Genomic DNA, 21,196 nt, shown 5'->3' with positions numbered 1-21,196 from the left:
AAGAACAGAAATCATTCTGTTTATCCTCTGTCCTAATTTCTTGTTGCAATTTCATGGTTACTTTGAGCTCTACACTTTTCTGGTGAAACAGAGGAGGTTGAGTTTCTTAGAATTCGGTGAATCAGCTTTCAGGAAATTCTGGGAGTAAAGGATCTTTGAAAGACAAAGAAACCCAATTAAGCAGTCAACTGTATTCCGATCTGTGCTCTTGAGAGAAAGATAAAGTTCATATTTTCTAGGAAGAGTGAAAAGATAGAAGTTGAATATTAAGTTATTGGATGTCAGGGGTTTATCTTTGCATGAAAAGAAAAAAATCTATTTAGAATTTTTCTTCATCTTAGCCACAATTTCACCAAATTATAAACAAATATATTGAAATGTATAAAATATAATGTATATATACACATACATATATAACAAAATCATTAAATGAAAGATTCATATAAACAAAATATTTATTAAGTGAATTAACAGTGGATAAGTGCTAGATTATTTAAGAAAGTGCCACCATTGTATTTGTAATACACAAAACTGTTTTGTAAGATTAGATATATCTTACATATTACTTTTTGATCATAACCCATGTGGCTGAAAAGCCTAGGGTGATATTTCTCTTGGTTTGGTCTCCACTCCCCAATTCCTTCATAATGAAACCCAGGACAATATTTTCATGAAACCCTCCCTTCAAAATAGTGGCACCTCCTCTCTACATTGGAAATAGGCAGGCATGATACATAAACACATATGAAAGCTACTGACAAGCAAAAAAATAAAACTTAAGAACTATGGTAGTTAAGCTTCAAGTGCCCTTGTTTCTCTGTTTCTCAAGGTTAGTATTCCCCAGTGCTTCTACATGTTTCTCAGCCTTCTATCCCAAAAATTTCTCCTACAATGCCTTGTCACGGCTCTTGCTGAAGGAATGGAACAATAAGGAGGAAGAAGTAGAGAGGAGCAGGGGAAGGCCATCTTGCACTGCTCAAAGCACTTATCAAGGTCCACTTCCCGCCCACTATCCCTGGCTCTTGGAGAGGTCACTCTTCTGGCACACAGCACTTAGGCAAGAGAAAGAATAAAGGTATTCAAATAGGAAAAGATGAAGCCAAATTCTCTTTGTTTGCTGATGACATGATCCTATATCTAGAAAACCCCATGATTTCAGCTCCAAAGTTTCTTAAGCTGATAAGCAACTTTAGCAAAGTCTCAAGATACAAAATCAATGTGCAGAAATCATGTGCACTCCTATACACTAACAACAGGCAAGCAGAAACCCAAATCATGAGTGAACTCCCATTCACAATTGCCACAAAGAGAATAAAATACCTAGGAATACAGCTAACTAGGGAAGCGAAGGACCTCTTCAAGGAGAGCTACAAACCACTACTCAAGGAAATAAAATGCTTCATTATGCCATGTCATTTCCTAAAGGGCGCCAAGACACTGATAAAGTCTCCCAACCAAGCGCGTCTGAGCATGGCTACACAGTGAGAAATCCTTGTGTTTTGACTTTTCTCCCCTCCTTTGACAGCTCAGCTGCGTGCCTTACACAGACACATCTCCAAGAGTGAGTCAGAAAGAGTCTTACAGAGTAAGGTGGCTTCTTCCCAATCAGTCTCTTTGGAATTTGTTTACACCCTGCATTAAGACCCACAAGCTTCAGTTCAACTTGAAAAATGAGACGTCCGTAAATTCTCCTTAACCTTGATGTTCACCATTTGGTTGAGTGCTTGCCTAAAGGACCTGCTCTCTGTTTAATAGGCATCCCTTACTTGTATCATACTCTATTCTCATTAGGCACTAAGTAGGAATAGCCAAATCTCTCAGGACTTTTACATGGAACATCCAGATGAGGATGGGTTCTTGGCAGTACCTAATGTATGGAGCCTTAGGGAAATAGTTTTTAAATTCTTACCTGCAAAAGATTCACTAAGGGAGCTTTTAGGAAGTGCAGCTCTCCTCTGCTTATCTCAGTCATGGGCCGGGAGCCTTCACTTTTACAAAGTACACTGAGTTCTTCTTATGAAAATAGTCTAGAGTAGCAGTGTCCAATAAAAATATAATGCGAGCCAGACACGTAATTTTTAAATTTTCTAGTTGCCACATTTATAATTATTTTAGAAAGTTGAAATTAATTTTAATTATACATTTCATTTAACCTCATATATCCAATATACTATCATTCAATATGTAATCAATATAAAATTATTAATGACATAACTTATGTCCTTTTAAAAATTTAATCTTCAAAGTTTGGTATATATTTTGTAATTACGGTACCTCATATCAATTCATACTAGCCTCATTGTAAGTACTCAACAATCATATAGAGCTAGGGACTGCTGTATGAGACAGCACAACTTGGGATAATTACATTCAAATCCAGTAAATAAACCTGCAATGTGGAAAGGTCCAAATTCAATTACTTGACTGTCTAAATAAGAATATGCTTTATTTTATGTTGTCATGTGCTAAGTTCTTAAAATGCATAATATAAAATTCTTACAACAGCAATGTGAATTAGATATGCTATTTTATCTATTTGATAGAGAAAAATATTCTTGCTTTAGATGTTGATTTGCCCAAACTCACAGAGAAGTGAGAGAGAATTAGTTTGATGTGACCTCAGAGCATACCTGTCAACCACCCTTGAGTACCCTCTTCAACACTATGTTTGATTCTTGTACAATTGAGTGAAATTCATGCTTTTTTCCAGTGTTAAAGTCTTATACATGATCAAGGCCATGTTTTATATAAATATATAATAAAATAGAATTCAGAGATAATGTGACTGCATTTATACATTAATCCTGTATGCCACTTGACTTCCTAGAATTGAAATAAGCACCTTGGAATGGAATGCTTGAGAGAATCGGCTATAAAAGCTATGTATTATTAAAATACTGAAACTTTACACAATAGTTTTTTTCTTGGAAATTTTGTATTTCTTAAAATTCACATTTTTTCCCCTGAGGCAATAGGGAACATTATAACAAATAATATAAAAATATCATTTACCGATGATTATTCATTGTTTTAAATATATGAATGCTTAGATAAATAACTAAACTGATCCAATATGCAATAAAACTATAAGAGCTTCAGTTTTTCAAGGGTAAGACTCTTAACATATTATCATTTGTTCAAAGAAGGTTATTTGTCAGAAGTTATTTACTCTTCTTTTCCCTTGCTTCCTGAACTCATGATATGAACATCTTCATTTATTTTAGTTCTAACTTGGCTGATTAAAAAAAAAGGATTCCCTTTGCTTTTAATATTGCTGAATATTTGAAGATCAATTGAAGCTATTAAATTAAAATAGTTTACCCCTTGAGGATTTTCAAAGACCAAAGAAAATATTAGTTTAAATGGAAAGCATTAGTCTTCTATTATTACTGTCTTGGACTGGATTGCATTAAATCTTCAGAGTAAGGCAGCAAGTGCTTTATAACTCTAAAGCCAGTTGTAAAATGTGGAATTAAAGCAAACACAAAAATCAAACAAAAATGCTATTTCTCCCAATAATTATAAGTTTACTGGATGCTTATTTATCTGTCATTAGAATGAACATACAATCAGAACGTCCCAAACTTGTTTTCTCACTCCAATGACATGGGTAGAAGTAAATGACAAAAAGCAATTTAAATATAAATATATTTAGCCTAGGCCGGGCATGGTGGCTCATGCCTGCAATACCAGCCTTTGGGAGGCCTAGGCGGGCGGATCATCGAAGGTCAGGAGTTCAAGACCAGCCTGGTCAACATGGTGAAACCCTGTCTCTACTAAAAATACAAAATTAGTCAGGCGTGGTGGCGCATGCCTGTAATCCCAGCTACTCGGGAAACTGAGGCAGGAGAATCACTTGAACTGGGAGGCAGAGGTTGCAGTGAGCCACCATTGCGCATTGCACTCCAGCTTGGGGGACAAGAGTGAAGCTCTGTCTCAAAAAAATAAGAACATAAATAAATATATTTAGCCTAAAATGGCTGTATTATCTTAAAATCTTTATTTTCTAATTCTGAGTGTATGCTGATTAGTCAATGAGTAAGATTTCTTGGAGACATATTGCTATAAAGTCTAACTAGAGTTACAATTTTTCATAGATGATTCACCACAGTGATCTCTATCTAAGTAATTCGGGGGAAATTATTTTGAATATCAACAGCTCTCTTATGTTGGCCATATAAAATCATCTACCCATATATAAGATAAACACGGAGGCTTAGAAACATCTCAACATTGAGGTTCATTCATTACAAGTCAGTAAATCAGTGTTTCACTAGGTTCAGCTGTTACCTCATGGGTATAGCTGTCTAGTCAGAAGTAGGAAATATAATCCCAGAGTGCTCTGTTAGCCTGGGATTTCAGGATCCGTTTTGTTTTTGATCTCAGTATTTCCCAAATCCCTTTTCATTAATGATGAAATAGGGTCTCAATATCTTAAGCTACCTTATGGAAAGTGAAAAAGGAAGATTACACTGTTCACATCCTAGTCGTTTGTTACCGTCTTCCGTTTCTTCTTACTTTACTATAAATACTTACTTGCATTTTGATATATTTACACATTTTAAACATTAATTCACTGTGTAACCTTTACTATTTGGAATGAAAATGAAACTGAGAAACAAGCTAAAAAGAGCACTGAGCAACTAAAAGAGGTGCTAGCAAATGTATGTAGGAAATCTCACATAATTCACTCATGTCTAAATCCTCACTCGGAGCTTGTTTCTTTTCATTTAATCTATGATTATACCAACTATACTTACTTTCCTACTCTTAACTTTGTTAAAGCAGCCAATTAGGATTTGAAAGATCCTAATCCTTCAGGCATTAGTAACACATACATATTTCGATATCAGTAGTAAGTGATACCCAAATGTAAGGAAAATATGTGTCCAGGAGGGAATCCTTATCTGGATTCATAAAGTTACACATACTTCATGGGCATCAGATGGTGCTGACCCAGCACATATAGTATTTGTAATGATCATGAGTCTTCATGTATTCTGCAAGAATTCAGATCAAGGTGCAATGCATTTAACCACACAAATGGTTAAATGTACGTTTAATGGGCACTTTACCATGTAGTTTTAATTTCCATGAGTATCAACGAGCCATTCCTGTATCTAACTTTAAGTAGTGGTTCAGGGATATAGTTTTATAAATTGTTTATCATTTATCATTTATCCCAAGATATTTATTTATGCAACAGTGCCTAGTCAATTCTTGACTGCAGATTATCCAAAGATGTGAAAATAAATGTTACTGCTAAATCTTTATATGATATTGAAAGAAATGAAGTTTGTAAATGCACTGTGTTAACTTTGAAATACCAGTCTTAGGTTTCACTAGAACTTTACTGGTATATGAGATGAAGACCTAAGTCTAATTCTACCTAATGCACACAATTGACCTGATTAAATGTTTGGTGTTTTTTTTTGTTTGTTTTTTTGTTTTTTTTTTTTTGGTTTTTTTTTTGATGGAACCTTGGTCTGTCACCAGGCTGGAGTGCAGTGGTGCGATCTCAGCTCACTGTAACCTCCAACTCCCTGGTTCAAGTTATTCCTCTGTCTCAGCCTCCTGAGTAGCTTGGACTACAGGCTCACGCCACCACACCCAAATAATTTTTGTATTTTTAGTGGAGATGGAGCTTCACCACATTGGTCAGGATGGTCTCTATCTCCTGACCTCATGATCTGCCCACCTGGGCCTCCCAAAGTGCTGGGATTACAGACGTGAGCCACTGTGCCCAGCCTGGCCTTTTTAAAAAAAATCTGTATTCTTGCATATATGAGCTTCTTGGGAAATGTCCTTTGCAATTAACGAGGTTACTTAAGGGAAACGGAGATAGGACTTTAGACACTTTTCATGGTTTCAGGTACCTGTGTCCAAGTAAGAAGGAAAGGAAAGTAGCACTTATGAGTTAGGGTATCTCATTTCCTGCACATTGTTCCTGAAAACTACCTAGAAAGATTAAGTTATGATATAAGATAATTAGCTTGAAAAAGCCCTCAAATTCCACTTTGCCACCTAAAATCCAAGGGCAAAAAAGCCATCAATGGCATCTGGTGGCTTTATGCATAATGTTCACGGCCTTGCCGCCTGGAATAGAGGCTATAAGTTGTCCTCACAAGGATTTTTCTTTAACATTCTGGAATGCGTGTTTTAGTATTTTAGTGTTGTTGTTTATTTGTTTAGGCTCTGGTACATTTAGTAGTATTAGAACCTCCTGTGCAAAGGTCTGCGCTGACTGATTTTGCACTTTCATGGGGTTCTAACTGTACTTCTTTTAGCAGAGACATCGGACTAGACAGATACATGTGGGCCAAGGGAATAAGTTCTTTTTAAGATTTATTTTCAAAATGGAATTTTCTAGGCTTTTCAACTGTTTACATTTGAGTGTATAATTGTAAATCCTATGATGTAAAAAGAAATGCACGTTTTAAGTATGCACATGTGCCTCTGTATTTACTGTGTTCTCTGATAAGAGTGTGAGCTGTGCAGGTGGGAAGAAGGGAGAGCTGTTTTAATAGTTGAGAGAATTGAAGAAGGCACCAAAGGATTTGAGGCAATAATGACTTCGGATATTCAGGTTGATTAATTGGTACTTCCTCCCCCACCTGTCATTAGAGGTTTACTAGAAGGCAGTCGGTTCTATTTAGGCAATGCATCAATCAAAGGGTGGGTCAATTATCTAACCTGCATATTTATAATTGAGAGGGAGCAGGGAAGAGCCAAATTCCCTTAAGACAGAGAAGGGAACCAAATGACGCCTGGTAAGAGACACTAGTGGGCTTAGAGAAGACGTCACAGGAAAAGTGGCTGGGGACACTGTGCCGGACAGATCTCTTCCTTTATATGTGTGTGTGTGTGGGGAAAGAAACTGATTCTGATGAAAAGCTCCCTCTGATTGCAAAATGTCACTGTGTTATAAATGACATCTAGTATTATGACGATTCTAAATTTAAGAGAATGTATACAGTTTTAAGATATGCATCCCATCCAAGCAGGGTGGTACATGCCAGAAATCCATCTATTTGGGAGGTTGAGGCAGAGGGATCCTTTGAGTCCAGGAGTTTGAGACCAAACTGGGCAACACAGGAAGAATCCATCTAAATAATTTTTTTAAATAAAATATACAACCAAAATTCAAATTTCTATTACTATTATTTTTTCTTTTATAAGAATTCACTTGAAAAGTGATTTGATCTAACAAGACTTGTGGTGTGCTAAATGACAATGATACATAATCTGGAATTTAATCTTAAGATAACTGCATTGAGGGTAGAAAGAAACACAGATTTTTAAATCCATTCAACTGAGATACCGATGCATTTACAGGCATCATACAATAATGTGTTATTTGTAGAAGTACTGTATTAAATCTCAAACATATATACACACACACACACACATATATATATATGTCAGTAAGACAATGTCCCATTTATATTTCATTTATATTTTTAAAAAACAGGAACAAAGTATTTTTTATACTTTAGACATTATTTTGATAGAAAATTACCAAAAATGGATTTTCTTAAATGTTATACCTGATTTCTTTATTAGAGTTATTGTCATTTTTATCACAGTCTCTTCAAATTGCAGTATTTTGAAATGAATCACTGTATTTTTTTCAAGTTGCAAGCAGATACATAAAATGTACTATCCATCAAAAAAGTTTTAAAAGATGGGCTTACAGTTGTGAAAGAGATATATGTAATACCAAAATTAGTACTCATCTCAAGTATTTGTTGAATGAGTTTGACCCGTTGGTATAAACCTACATCTGATACTTTTTTTTTTCCTAATGTCACATCAAGTTCTTAAATCACTAGTGAGCTGTAAAAGCCATTACAAATTCCCATAGTAATAACCTGTGGCCACCGAAGTCTTAGTATCTTTTCTCTGAATAGCTACACTCAGCATGGTTGCACATTTAATGATTCAATAGCAGGGTATGGATTTTGTTAAAAGGAAATATGAAATGTATTTCCTGAATATGGAGTCTTTGTTCAGTATGTTGTCAGGTAAGAATTAGCAGTCTGCAGTCATCCACTTTAATCTATGATCTAATCGGAACTCAAAGCTAAATAAGAACACGGGTGATTAGTCCTTAGTTAGTAGGAACCCCTAGGGAAAACTTCAGTGCCACAGGAAGTGATGCTAATGATTCATCAAGTGGTAAACTTGCCTCTGAGAAATTAGTGAAGGGGCAACTTCACAGTCCAGGGTATGTCTGTTGGATATTTCAACCAATCTGAGTTTTGCTAGCAGAAGTTCAAGGTACATTTTTAAGACAGGACAGAGATGGTAACAAGAGCTGTGAAGTTTTGTTCATAAAAACCCAGACTCTGATGAAAATCTTCCTTTCATTTGGGCTAGGAATCTTTAGTAGCTCTGCCAATAGTCAGGAAACTCTTAGTCTCCCAGAGGTACTGAGTGGAAAAGCGTTTTAGAAATTAAGTAAAATAGCAAAATCAGATCTTACTAGTAAGGCAGAATGTGGTGCCTACCTTGAAATTTAGAACACTGAATTAGAAATTCGAGAGAACTAAACTTTTCCGAATAAAAAAATCTTTGTACTGCTTATCTTCTGAAACAAACATCAATAGAAAGGAAAATTCAAGCCCTGTTCCATTAAAACCATTAAAGGAGCTGGCAAGATTGCAATTTGCAATTTGTGTAACTTACCTCCTATCCTTCATTATTACAGCTTTATCAGTTGAACATGATATTTATGTCTCCTTTGTCTGAAAACATTGTTTAATAATTTTAATAGTCATTTTACCTTAAAAATGTGATATTCAGAATCAGAAAAATTCAACAGATTAATTTTTAAAATTTACTTTTTTTAGATAAAATGTTCTCACTCTATGTAAATGTATAGCTGCCATTACAATAAATTTAATGCCATGCATCAATCAATTGGTGAGCCTTTAAAGATCTAGCAGCTGTATCCTGTTTGATCTCTTAATTTATTGTTTAATTCAACAATCAAATATACATTTACTAAGCTTATTGGCTATTCCAAGTAGTGTGCATACATCTTCCAAGTAGTATGCTTTCACTTGCTTATTACTGGAAATGTCAGAAGTTTTAAGAGCAGCTGAAATTATGTCACCAGTAGAAAAAAGGTCCAGTGGATAGCCTCAGCTGTGAAGCATTTGGTTCCTTTTCAGCTTCCCTAGTAAGCTCCATTTGCAAAGGAGATATGAACAGGAAGACCTCGGTTGGCCTGAATCTGAGATTAACCCCCTGTAATTCAGTCCTGCTAAGGCAGGAAATTGGACTTCATAGATATTGTAACTTAGTGAAAGTTTTAGAGCAGGAGATTTTCAAGTAAGAGAAAATTACTTCTAAAACAATATCTTCCTGTTTATATCACCCGTGAACTTATTTAGTCAGATGCCGGTGTACATGTATATTTTCTGTCTTGTCCATGACTCGGTTTTAAAATTTCTATCTTGTTATTTCCTATGTATCTTTAAAATCAGCTGGAAACCTTTCTTAGAATTGTGTTAAGCTACACAAAAAGTAAGTAGCAACAGATGACGCTATTTGTAGTGAAAACAAAGTGAAATAAAGCATAATTTTAAGCTAAATTTCTTACATGGAGTTATTGAGGATGAAATCAAGTCTAGGAAATGATAGTTTCAGGTGGCTTTAAAATTGTAAATTTTTTACAGCTGAATCAATCTAATATAGATTAGCAATGATTGTGTTTCCACTTCCATACAGTATTTAAAATAACGGAATCTAGTGAGGAACAGGGATCAGGGTCAAATAAATGTTTTCATCACAATTATTGGCAGACATTTCCTTTCTGATAAGTTTCTCCAACATAGAAGTGGAGTTTAGATCTAGTTAAGTATAGATGAGTTGAGTAGTGAGTTTTTGTGATTTTGAGAAACCACTTGCAGAGCTGCAGGATTGTAGGCACCAGGACTTCCTGCACGCAGCTAGTATAGAGCCACATCTGCCTCCAGCTCCTGCTGACTTGGCTGCACCGCAGCCCCTTTAGGCCCTGCTGCCAGATCAGGTGTGGAGACACTGCAGAGCTGTCACTCCGCATGGTTTCCTGCAAGTCAGCTATCTCGTTCCCATCTGTGTTGGTATTCTTTCCTAGCTTTTTTCACTGCTTGCCTGGCATGCATATATTTATCTGATAAGCCTCAATTTGGCTTTAAGACTTGTCTTCCCAAGTCAAGACTCAAGATGAAATTTCTCCTTGCATATATCTTCCTTTTAATTGTGCTTGTTGTTAATACTTAATTCTTAAATTCGAGATGTTTCTGTTTTAAGATACACTCTATCATGCATGTTAGCATTCGCTTATATGTTGTTTATACTACTTTGAGGATCTTAATGCATTAAGATCCACTCTGCTGTGAGTTTTGTTTGTTTTATGGTGTAAATAACAGAAAATGAGATTACTTCAGTATATAAGGACTTTTTTCACCTTATGTTTATCTTACATAATTCTCTTAAGCTAAGAGTTTATGCTGTTCATCAGTTTTTACTTTATAGAAGGAATTTTTTCGGATGGCTTTGTTGTTAATATACCTGGTGTGCTATCCCGCAATGACAGGGATAGATTACAGAGGTGATATCTTTAGTCCGTAAATGATTTTTCTATAGCTAAAGCTTGATCCTTTGTGCTTTGAACCATTAATTGGCGTTTTCAGCTATATTCTTGATTATGCAGCTAAAATTTAGCCTAAAGTGGCTAATCCCATAGGCTTTGTACTTGCAAAACACCCATTGAATTTATTAAGAGTGGTGTACTCATGATGGCCACTGGAATAGGCTCGGTGGGTATCCTGGATTGAAAAATGAAAGGGTGGATGACTCAAGTACACCATGCTCTGATTAGAGGGCCATGAACAGCTTCCTCCACTTGCAGATTAACATCATTTCATGCTCTGTTTTCAAACAAGTAATATCTGTTCTAATAGCAGATTCCCCCGGTGCTACTAATGTACCAAGTTTCAGTTGTCCTCACTTGAAATAGTCCATCAGGTTTTCTTTTCCTTCAAGGAATAAAAATCTTGCTTTAATGTATTTTGGCAGATTTCCTTAGTTATGGGAATGTGGTTTGAAATGGTTTATGACTTCCTGCTTCTAAACAATAAGAAATAGCTTGAGTGTCTTGGCCCTATTACCCAATGTGTTTGTTATGGAAACTGTTTGGGGTGAAGTAAATGGAAAGAGAAATATGAAACTCAGGTGGGAATCGAGTGCTCGCTGGATGATAGCTTGTACATTTCTGCCTTATAGATTCATTCACTGCGGTAAACAGTAATTGAATGCCTACATCATACTAACTACTCTTTTAGCTTGGAAGTTATAATTAAAGTTATAATATGTGCTTCCAGATGATTATAAACTGGAAGCCTGCCAAAATTCCTATTAAGTACATAGGAATGAAATGCAACTTCTCCATTAAAAAACTGGAAAATTGAACAAAAAGGTCAAATAATTTTCACCATGTTCCATTTGTTATAGCTGAAGTTACCCAAGAACCACAATTTGAAGGGGAAAACAAGATTGTCTTTCCTTTGTCTTTTTAGAAACAATCATACACACTATATGATTTATTATGAAAGAAATTTTGCAAAATATAAGCAAGCTTACTTTCTATAACTATTTTTTTTCCCACCACAGAACACCACGAGTGAGCAGGCAGTTTATATCTGAGCTGTGACAATTTAAAATGTGAACACTAGATTAGGTCTTCTTAGTTCTGGGAAGGTCACATTCTAAAACTTATTTCCATTGGGAGCTAACATTTCCTTGACAAAGTAAGTTACCTGAGTGTTCTAAACAGGAAATAAGTGCTATTTGATCTATTTATTGTCACCAGATGGAAATATTCCTTCACGTTTCTTATTTTTAATTTGTGTTCCTTATTTTGAACGAATTCATAATTTTACCATAACTACATAAAAATGACCATGTTTGAACCACTTCTAGATCTGACAAATGACTGTTGTTAAATTAGGATCATAGGGAAACTCAGAAGTTGTACTTCATTGTCAACAAAACAAAATAAGACCGTAAACATAAGCCCTTGCATTCTGGGACTCTATCCAAAAGCATTCAGCAATTTGGCTGTGCCCACCTTCAGAAAAGCCATAATTTGATTCTAGGATCTGGGTACCATAATGCAGTCAGAGGATCTTAGCATTCAACAGACACTCGTTTTGGTGTGGGGAGGAGGGGGGGCACGGTGGTTAGAAGTTGGCCAGTTCTATTTCCTTGGCACCTAAAATCTATTCTCTTCCTGGGTTTTTTTTTTTGCTGCTCACAGAAAATAATTATACACAATTTTATACATAAATGTGATTTTCACTTATTTTGTTTTGCAAGAAGACTCTCAGATTAAACATTCCACAAAATATTTTGTAACTTTAAGATTTTAACTAATCTAACATTTTCATTAACAATTGCAGACACTGTGCATCATAAATAAATAGGAAATTATCCTCTGTTATTAATTGTAAATGCCTTTTCATTTCATAGAATGCTTTATGAAATTTTATCATAAAATCATGGAGGTAATGTAAAATGATAGAAGCAGAAGGGAATGTGGATAGTCTTTTCTTTTTTTTTTTTTCTTTGAGATGGAGTTTTGCTCTGTCGCCCAGGCTGGAGGGCATTGGTGTGATCTTGGCTCATTGCAACCTCCACCTCCAGGGTCCAAGTGATTCTCGTGCCTCAGCCTCCTGAGTAGCTACAATCACAGATGCCTGTCACTACGCTGGGTAATTTTGTATTTTTAGTAGAGATGGGGTTTCACCATGTTGACCAGGCTGGTCTCTAACTCCTGACCTCATGTGATCTGCCCACCTCAGACTCCCAAAGTGCCGGGATTACAAGCATGATCCACCGCACTTGGTTATGGGACACCTTTTCTTGTACACTTTCATAGGTTCAGTTTTTTTATAACCCGCTTGAAACATGTTTCAATGCCAACACTAAAATGAATGTATTTAGTTAAAACTCTTTGGTTTCCAATATGAGAAATCAGCAAAAGATATTTTATGCTAAAGTTGGGAATACATAGGACCTAATCTTCAGAAATGGATTGGAAATTCAAGGCCATCATGTGTATCCTCTCTTCCTCCCTCTCTTTCTCTTTCTTTGTTATCTTTTTCTTCTCTAGAGGTAAAGCATGGCCAACAACTTCATAGTGCCTGAATTTGCCTGTTGTATGCCTGTTTACCTACAAAACTGCCGCTGTGTTTGGGTGGCTATTTCAAATGTCAGGGAGAGAAACTGTGGCGCTGCCTGGGTTAAGAGTTGGCTCTTCATTCTATCTGTCATGCCTAGAAGAGAAGAGTCTTGAGGCAGGAATATGCCTTCTGAAGGACTGTGTGTCCAGCAAGGCAGGGATTTTCTCAAGGAGCTATGGACAGATGTGTTTGTATAACAGTGGTAATGATAAAAAAGGACTTACTGTGTGACCCAAATTGTGCTCAGTATTTTACTTACGTCATCCCATATGCACAGCTATTAGTAAAGTGCTGTAAATTTTTAGAAAGTGTTTTTACATGCATTATCTTGTTAATTCTAACAATTCCTTTATCAAATAAATGCTATGCTTTCTATTTATTTATGTAATCCTTCCTTTTTTTTTTTTTTTTTTTTTTTGAGACAAAGTCTCAGTCTGTCGCCCAGGCTGTAGTGCAGTAGCACAATCTCGGCTCACTGCAACCTCTTCCTCCCAGGTTCAAGTGATTCTCACGCCTCAACCTCCCAAGTAGCGGGGACTACAGGTGTGTGCCACCACACCCAGCTAATTTTTGAGTGTTTGTAGAAATGAGGTTTTACTATGTTGGCCAGCCTGTTCTCAAACTCCTGACTTCAAGCAATCCACCCACCTTGGCCTCCCAATATGTTGAGATTAGAGTCATGAGCCACCACACCCAGCCTATCTTCTATTTTATATTGAAGAATTTCTTGTTAAAAGTTGAGTGTGTTTTTAAGTGAAAGAGCCAGAAGTGAAACTCATGTCTTCTGATTCCTGGTTCAGAGATTTTACACTTGAAAGTGGTCTCCTTTCTGCACGGTATCAGCAATGTAAAAGTGTGAAACATGGTAGTTGATCAAACGAAAACACCTGCAGCCCTCTATTTAGTGTCTGTTAGTAGCGTCATGGATCCCTCATAATCATACATTGAGTTTTTCTTCTCTTTTTTTGGCTAATCCTTCTATCTGTTTTTTTTTTTTCTTTTTTGGAAACATATTGCTTAGGAATGCACTCAGCTGCAAGTAACAGATTCACCATAGTGGAATGAGGGGTTTAGGTTTTCCTTATACAAGACTCTAGAAGTCATCAGCAACTTCCGCTTTTCTCCTGCCTACCATCCTTAACATTTGATTTTCTTTCCTGTATTCCCCAGAGGGTTGCTGTCTCTCCAGCCACTAAGTCCCTATTTCAGGTGGGGAGAAAGATGAGGGAAAACTTCACCTCATCCCATTTCCTTTCTATTCTAGGAGGGATTCCCTTCCCAAAGATTTTTCTGTATATCTTATTGGTCAGAATTATGTCCCACAGCTTCCCTAGGGGCAAGCTAGATGGGAGTGTGAATGTTTTTCTTTTTAATTTCTATGACATTGGGAGACAAAGGAATGGGCCATCCCATACTCCATTTAGTGGGACTGGAAGTAGGACCCGAGGTCTTGGTACCACATGCTTCTAAGTTCTCCCATGTAGTTTTCCTTCACTTACGCTTTTACAGCATTTTCTTTGCTCCATTGAGTGATTTCAGTTTCTTTTAACTCTCTTAATAGGATTTTGCTTTCCTGCTTTTCTCTGACCTCTAGAGTCCCTTTCATTGATTTCTTCTGAATCCCTGTCTCTATACATACCCAGGAGGGTATATACCTACATATTCCCGAGAGGATACTTGAGAACCGTCTTGCTTTCTCTGTACCCTTCCTTTGCATTTTATAGATGAAACTGGAGAGACATGGAGAGGCAAAGTTACACAGCAAGTTAGTGAACCAAAACCACACTCCATGCCTCCTAACTCTTAGGCCTGGCTTTTTAAAGTGTTACTAAATAATAAGTCTTTGTGTTTATGTATGTCAAAATTTTGGAGCAAAATAAAACTGCTGGTGTATAAAGTGTTTATTACAGAAAAAAACTCTCGAAGTCTATCATTTAAATGCCACCGAAACCTCTGTTTATTCGAATCAGCAGATGTTCACTGAGTGCCCGCTAATGTGCTAGGCACTACAGAAGCCAGGGGCATTGCAGTGAACAAGAAAGTGTGAGCCTTTGCCCTCATAGAGTTTATGTGCCAGATGTATTTAAAGTATGCAGTACTTTTCATAGAGTAATTAGATATTTATTAAGGGCTTACTCTGCATCAGGGACTGTTCTATGTATGATATACAGTTTATGACAAGAAATATAAGAATTCTGCTCTTACGTTCTAGGCATACATAGTATAGAACTCAGACGCCATCCTTCTCCTGTTGTTTATTACCAAATGTAATGAAGACATACCTAATTGATAGTATTTCTTAATCTATGGATTGGAGTAATTCATATGCTTTTTACAAGTTAAAATACATACCTTATGACTAGGTGTGCAGTTTAGTTGGCTTAAAAAATTGATTTAGCTTTAAGTGTTAATTTGTTGGACTGAATTCTAACAATTTTGACTCCTTCTTCCTTTATTCTTTTGTTTTATTGAATTTAACTTGAATGGAATCTTTTATTTGTCTAAGTCTATTTCTGTCTAGTAAGGCAGTTGAAATTGATCATGCCTTGACTTTGTGGGCCATCAGAGAACCATGACATTCCAGGGTATTGATTTTGTGGTGTTAAAGGGTGACAGATCTACTGTTAAAGTGCCGAGAGAGAATTGGGTTTCAGATTGTACACCATAAGCAGTCTTGGCTTTTGCTGAGACATGACTAGCTTTTAAAAGTAATGGAAGGAATTGTAAGTCTTAGGTAATTTTCAGGGCACAAGTTTGAAAAGATTAATTTCAGCAAGCATTATGTAATCATGCATAGAGGGGAATAAGTTCCACTTATGATAAATATTGTATATCTAAATATATACAACTTGGAGTATGTATGTGAGTGTGTGTGTGTATATATTCAGAAAGTTACTCTATGCTAAGGATATTGAGCAATATTTCAAGACAGCATCACTGAACCTTTCAAACGTATTTATTCTTACATTTGGAAGTTGCTTAGGAATGACAAGTTTTGTTTCCTTTCATACAATTGATTCTTGCAATCATTATTTCGAATTTTGCTTCTGTTGTGCTTTCTCTCATTCAGCTATTATAAGATATGAGTTATAAGATGGGCACAGTGAATTACGCTTGTAATCCCAACACTTTGAGAGGCTGAGGCGGGCGGATCACTAGATGAGGAGTTTGAGGTCAACATGGTGAAACCCCATCTCTACTAAAAACACAAAAATTAGACAGGCATGTTGATGCGTATTTGTAATCCCAGCTACTTGGGAGGCTGAGGCAGGTGAATCGCTTGAACCCGAGAGGCGGAGGCTGCAGTAAGCCAAGATTGCACCACTGCACTGCAGCCTGGGGAACAGAGCGAAACTCCATAGCAAAAAAAAAAAAAAAAAAAAGATATGAGTTATGATGTCCACATTTCAGAAAGGCCACAGGTCTACAAGTGTAACGCTTGGCAATTTTTCATTTCCCTCTGAGACATAAAATGTTGACAAGTACATTATAATAGCTGCTATAGACATGAACTAAGGAAGAGTAACCATGGTCGTCTTTCATTGTCCCATTTTCCTCTGGATTTGTTCTTTTAAATTTTATGACCTTTGGTGAATGCATTGAAAATAACATTTTGATCATATGATTATTCAGTGGAAAACTAATACTCAACTAAGTCCAAGTGTATCTTTGGAAACTAATCAGAGGTGTACCACATTCATTGACTTAAACCAATCCATCATAGTCATCTTCTAATTTATTTCCACATGTTCTTCCAAGTTCCCATTCTTGAATAAGACTCTGACCTGCAAAGAAGAATGGAATGTATTCTATAATGTATGTTTGTTCTGTTTTCTAACAACATAAGTATTTTGCTTAAGCAGATTTGCTAGGAAGTGACAACTTTGAAAAATTGGACATAGGAGCTGCTGGAAGCATTTCAGTTCCCACCAATCTAAATAGTGCAGAAAGGGAAAATGAAATATCACCATGTTTTAAAGATGACAGTTTTGTCAAAGATTCCCTTTCACTCTTTGGCTTGAAACAAATGAAGTAAATCCAGTATATCTGTTCAAAATATGCATGTGCACTCACTGAGGAACATTCCTTCCTGAGACTGTTTCTTCAGAGACAACCAATGAGAGAATTATCTTTGAAAAAAAATGTATCACGAGTTGGGGAGACTATCATTTTCTTGGCTTAATTTTTAGTTTGGCTTTTGAGGTCATAAGATTTCACAAGAACAAAGTGGTGCCTTTAAGAAATGAGGAAAACCTATAGGCTTAACACCATTTGAGTATATCATTAGGTACACATATTGGTTGTTCTTCAGAAATATGATTATTATTTTGAGGTGTGTGTGTGTAAGTAGGAGAGAGAGTTTCAGTTAAGAACTTAAGGTTAGCTAGATACTATTTTTTATGGATATATTAAAAATCCCAGTAATATTCTCTACCCGAAAAGTGTTGTTGAGGTACGTTTGAAAAGATATAGCAAGTGTGAACTAACTTGCTTTTAAGAACAATGTAATCACTAATTGGAGAGGCAGTAGAGTGTAGTCTACTTAAGAGAACAAAGACTAGAATGAGACTTCCTGTGCTTAAAATTTCAATACTGCCATTTTAGATCTGTGATTTGGGGAAAGTTAATTTCTTAGTTACTGAGTTCCTTCTTTGTAAAATATGGTCACTGGATAGTATCTACTTCCTAGAGACCTGGCATGTCAGCCTGAAACCTTATAAACTCTCAGTAGAATCTTAGTATCACTAATTGAAATTCTTAACATGTTTTGATGCCAAGAATAACAGCAGAAATTTTTTAAAAAGTAATTCAGGGGATGAATTTAAAGCGCAAACATTTCAGGAATCCTGTAATACATACATTATGCTTCTTTCAAGGCAATAGTAAATGAGTGGTGATCACATAATTTTAACAAAAGAAGCACTGCTGATTATCATTTATGTCCTATGAATATTATGTAAAGTGCTTTAGAATCACACTTTATGGGAGTCACTGGTAGTTTCTGACTTTCAGATTCTATAATCAGTGGGCTGATTTCAAGTTCCAAGGTTATTCTCAGTTTTTATTATATTACTGTTAGAAATAGCAGTGCCATGTAAATGCTTGTATATTTTAATTATAATTTGTTCCCACTCACCTTTAGTAAGAGTGGTTATGTTAGTACTGTTACTTTCTGAAATAACGTTAATTTACTATGTTACATTTATTAATTCTATGTTCACCTGTGTGCTATATTTGCCTATTACTGAAGAGGTACCTGGTAGTATAACTCTATCTGAATTACAACCTAAATCTTTCACATAAAACGATTGATTCGTTCTAGTATACATTTAAAAAATCTTATCTGGTTGTACATTTTACTTAATTTTAGAGCCTATCAGCTTTTCATATTAATAGGATTGTCATTTTTATATATGGAAGGATTCTTGGTGTAGTTTGGCTTTGAGCCATAATATGATCTATCCTTTTAACCCTTTGGAAACATTGACTTTTTCATTGCATTAGTGCAGACTTCATTTTATTTCCAGTCCAAGATGCCAAAGGTCACTTCATTAGACACCTCATTTGCCTTTCTTCCCTGTAGCGTTCTGGTATCTTATACCAAGTATCACTAAAAAAAAATTCTGCTTCCATTAACAAAAAGTGAGCAGAGAACAAAAAGCCAATTATTTGCAGCACATAAAATCTTTATGATAATTTGGTAGACTTTAATTAAACTAATACATCACACTGCACTTATAAGATAAAAGAGCAAAAGAGAAGCATGTAATCTTTTTTTTTGTTCTGTTGAGAAACACCATATTGCCTTGTAATTAAGCATTTTAAGACTTATGATCTATTTTGAAGTGAAAGATTTTCAGTCCTTTTTATACAATATGCATATTAAAATTATATGTTATATTGATTGGAACCATCCCCCCAAAATTTAAAATGAAACTATGACAAAACTTAAAGTAACTTTTATTATATTTTATGATTGTTTTCCAACTCTTCAAAAATAAAAGGAGATTCTGCAAATTCATCTCACATCACACAGAAACTTTACTACAAAGAATTTTTTTTGGTATTTAACACATTTTGCTGGGATTTTTGCATTACTGTTTACTCTTTCTGATGAACCAACTGACATTATTAATGCAAAATTTGCTATAAATTAAAGGGATACCAATGTAACTTATCTTTCCTGCATTTCACAACTGTGTTGTACTGGAATTAGAGACACTTAATCTTTGTTTAATCTCATCCCCAAATCTTCAACGTCTTTGTGATATAATTCTCATAATTTAAGGGGAAATAAAGAACTGAATTGAGAGTGAATACATTTGCTTTTAATCTAAGGTCTGCAATGTTATATTGAGCATGTCCTGTCACCTCTCTGGGTTTCAGCATTATCACTAGTAAAGTAAATAATCTGGTAAAGAATGATTCCAAATGGCCTCCTTACTCCATTTTTTGTTTGTTTGTTTTAATGGAGACGAAGTCTCCCTCTGTGTCGTCCAGGATGGAGTGCAGTGTTGCAATCCCTGCTCACTGCAACCTCTGCCTCTCGGATTGAAGCGATTCTCCTGCCTCAGCCTCCTGAGTAGCTGAGATTATTTCAGGCGCTCACCACCACACCCGGCTGTTTTTTTGTGTTTTTAGTAGATACGGGGTTTTGCCATGTTGCCTAGGCTGGTCTCAAACTCCTGCGCTCAGGCAATCTGCCCTCCTCCGCCTCCTAAAGTGCTGGGATTACAGGCAAGAGCCACCGGGCCCAGTCCCTGGTCTCCTCATTTCTGAAATTGTATTTCTACATTAAATAGTAATGTAACGTCTTTCTGTGTACCAAAATAAATATTTAAATATGTTCACATAAATCCTTAAATTAGTGTCTTAGTGTTTACAAAAAGTGTTTCCGAAAACATTTCTAGAACTTTCTAATAATCAGAAAGCACAGATTTTTGAAGCTGGTAAACCACAAATCATATTAAAAGAGAATTATATTCAGCTTAGAAATTCATCTATTATCAACCAAAGGGATCATATATAATCACTGTGCCAATTCTTAGAATTTTAACATATTTTTCATAAAGAGGAAACTATTTGGAATTTCTAATTTTGTCCTTTCTCACATTTACAAATTCAAGTCTCAATTAATTCCTTGGGCATTTACTTAATTTGCTTGTTTGTAGATCAAACTTAGTGGGTTTATCCATCACCTGGAAATACTTTGTATTTTTCTACTCTTCTCTGTGGGTGTTCAAGGCTCCCCAAGTAGCTCTCAATTTTTCAGGCACATGATTGCAATTTAAGTGTCATTTAAGGACAGCCAAACTTGCTATTCACTTCATCTTCTAATTAGCATCTAGCCTCTGTTTCTCTCAGGCGGCCTTGGCACATGAATACCAGCCAATACTGCTTTTGTTTCCAAAGGTGGCCAGTATTATGGCCTGAAGAGGATAATGATGATAGTTTAAGTTTGTGCCATTTTACATTTTTATTGTGAGCCTTCAGAATGGAAATGCATTAACTCTTAACCTTGGCCAAATGTAATTAGAGCTCTAAAGCTGGGATCCGGTCTAATGTTTTACTTACATAGTGCATAGTGGTATGGTCTATTTGTAGTAATCTCCATCCTTCCCTGATTTAGAAAGGGTGTTTTTTTTTAAATCATTGTTTTCTGGCCAGGTGGGGCGGCTCATGCCTGTAATCCTAGCACTTTGGGAGGTTGAGGCAGGTGGATCAACTGAGATCAGGAGTTTGAGATCAGCCTGACCAACATGGCGAAATCCCCGTCTTTACTAAAAAAACAAAAAGTAGCTGGGCGTGGTGGCACATGCCTGTAATCCCAGCTACTCAGGAGACAGACAGGAGAAACGCTTGAATCCAGGAGGCAGAAGTTGCAGTTGGCTGAGATTGTGCCACTGCATTCCAGCCTGGGTGACAGAGCAAGACTCTGTCATTTAAAAAAAAAAAAAAAATAA

At 36.0% G+C, this 21,196-nt stretch overlaps 1 protein-coding gene across 15 annotated transcripts in view; it reads left to right on the top strand.

The window, feature by feature from the left end:
- LOC105487786 (protocadherin 7) overlaps positions 1-21,196 on the top strand; it is a 427,259-nt gene that overhangs the window by 38,104 nt on the left and 367,959 nt on the right. The window contains exon 2 of one of the 15 annotated variants that reach the window (XM_011751419.3): positions 1-21,196. This exon is cut by the window's left edge and continues 28,806 nt beyond it. The exons of the other annotated variants lie outside the window; for them this stretch is intronic. The gene's annotated coding sequence lies outside the window, so the exon portion shown is untranslated. 15 annotated transcript variants of the gene reach the window in all.

Source organism: Macaca nemestrina, chromosome 3 (assembly GCF_043159975.1).
Source record: "Macaca nemestrina isolate mMacNem1 chromosome 3, mMacNem.hap1, whole genome shotgun sequence".
NCBI lineage: Eukaryota > Metazoa > Chordata > Mammalia > Primates > Cercopithecidae > Macaca > Macaca nemestrina.
The sequence above is the reverse complement of the archived record's forward strand: the minus strand, read 5'-3'. Positions and strand labels throughout refer to the sequence as shown.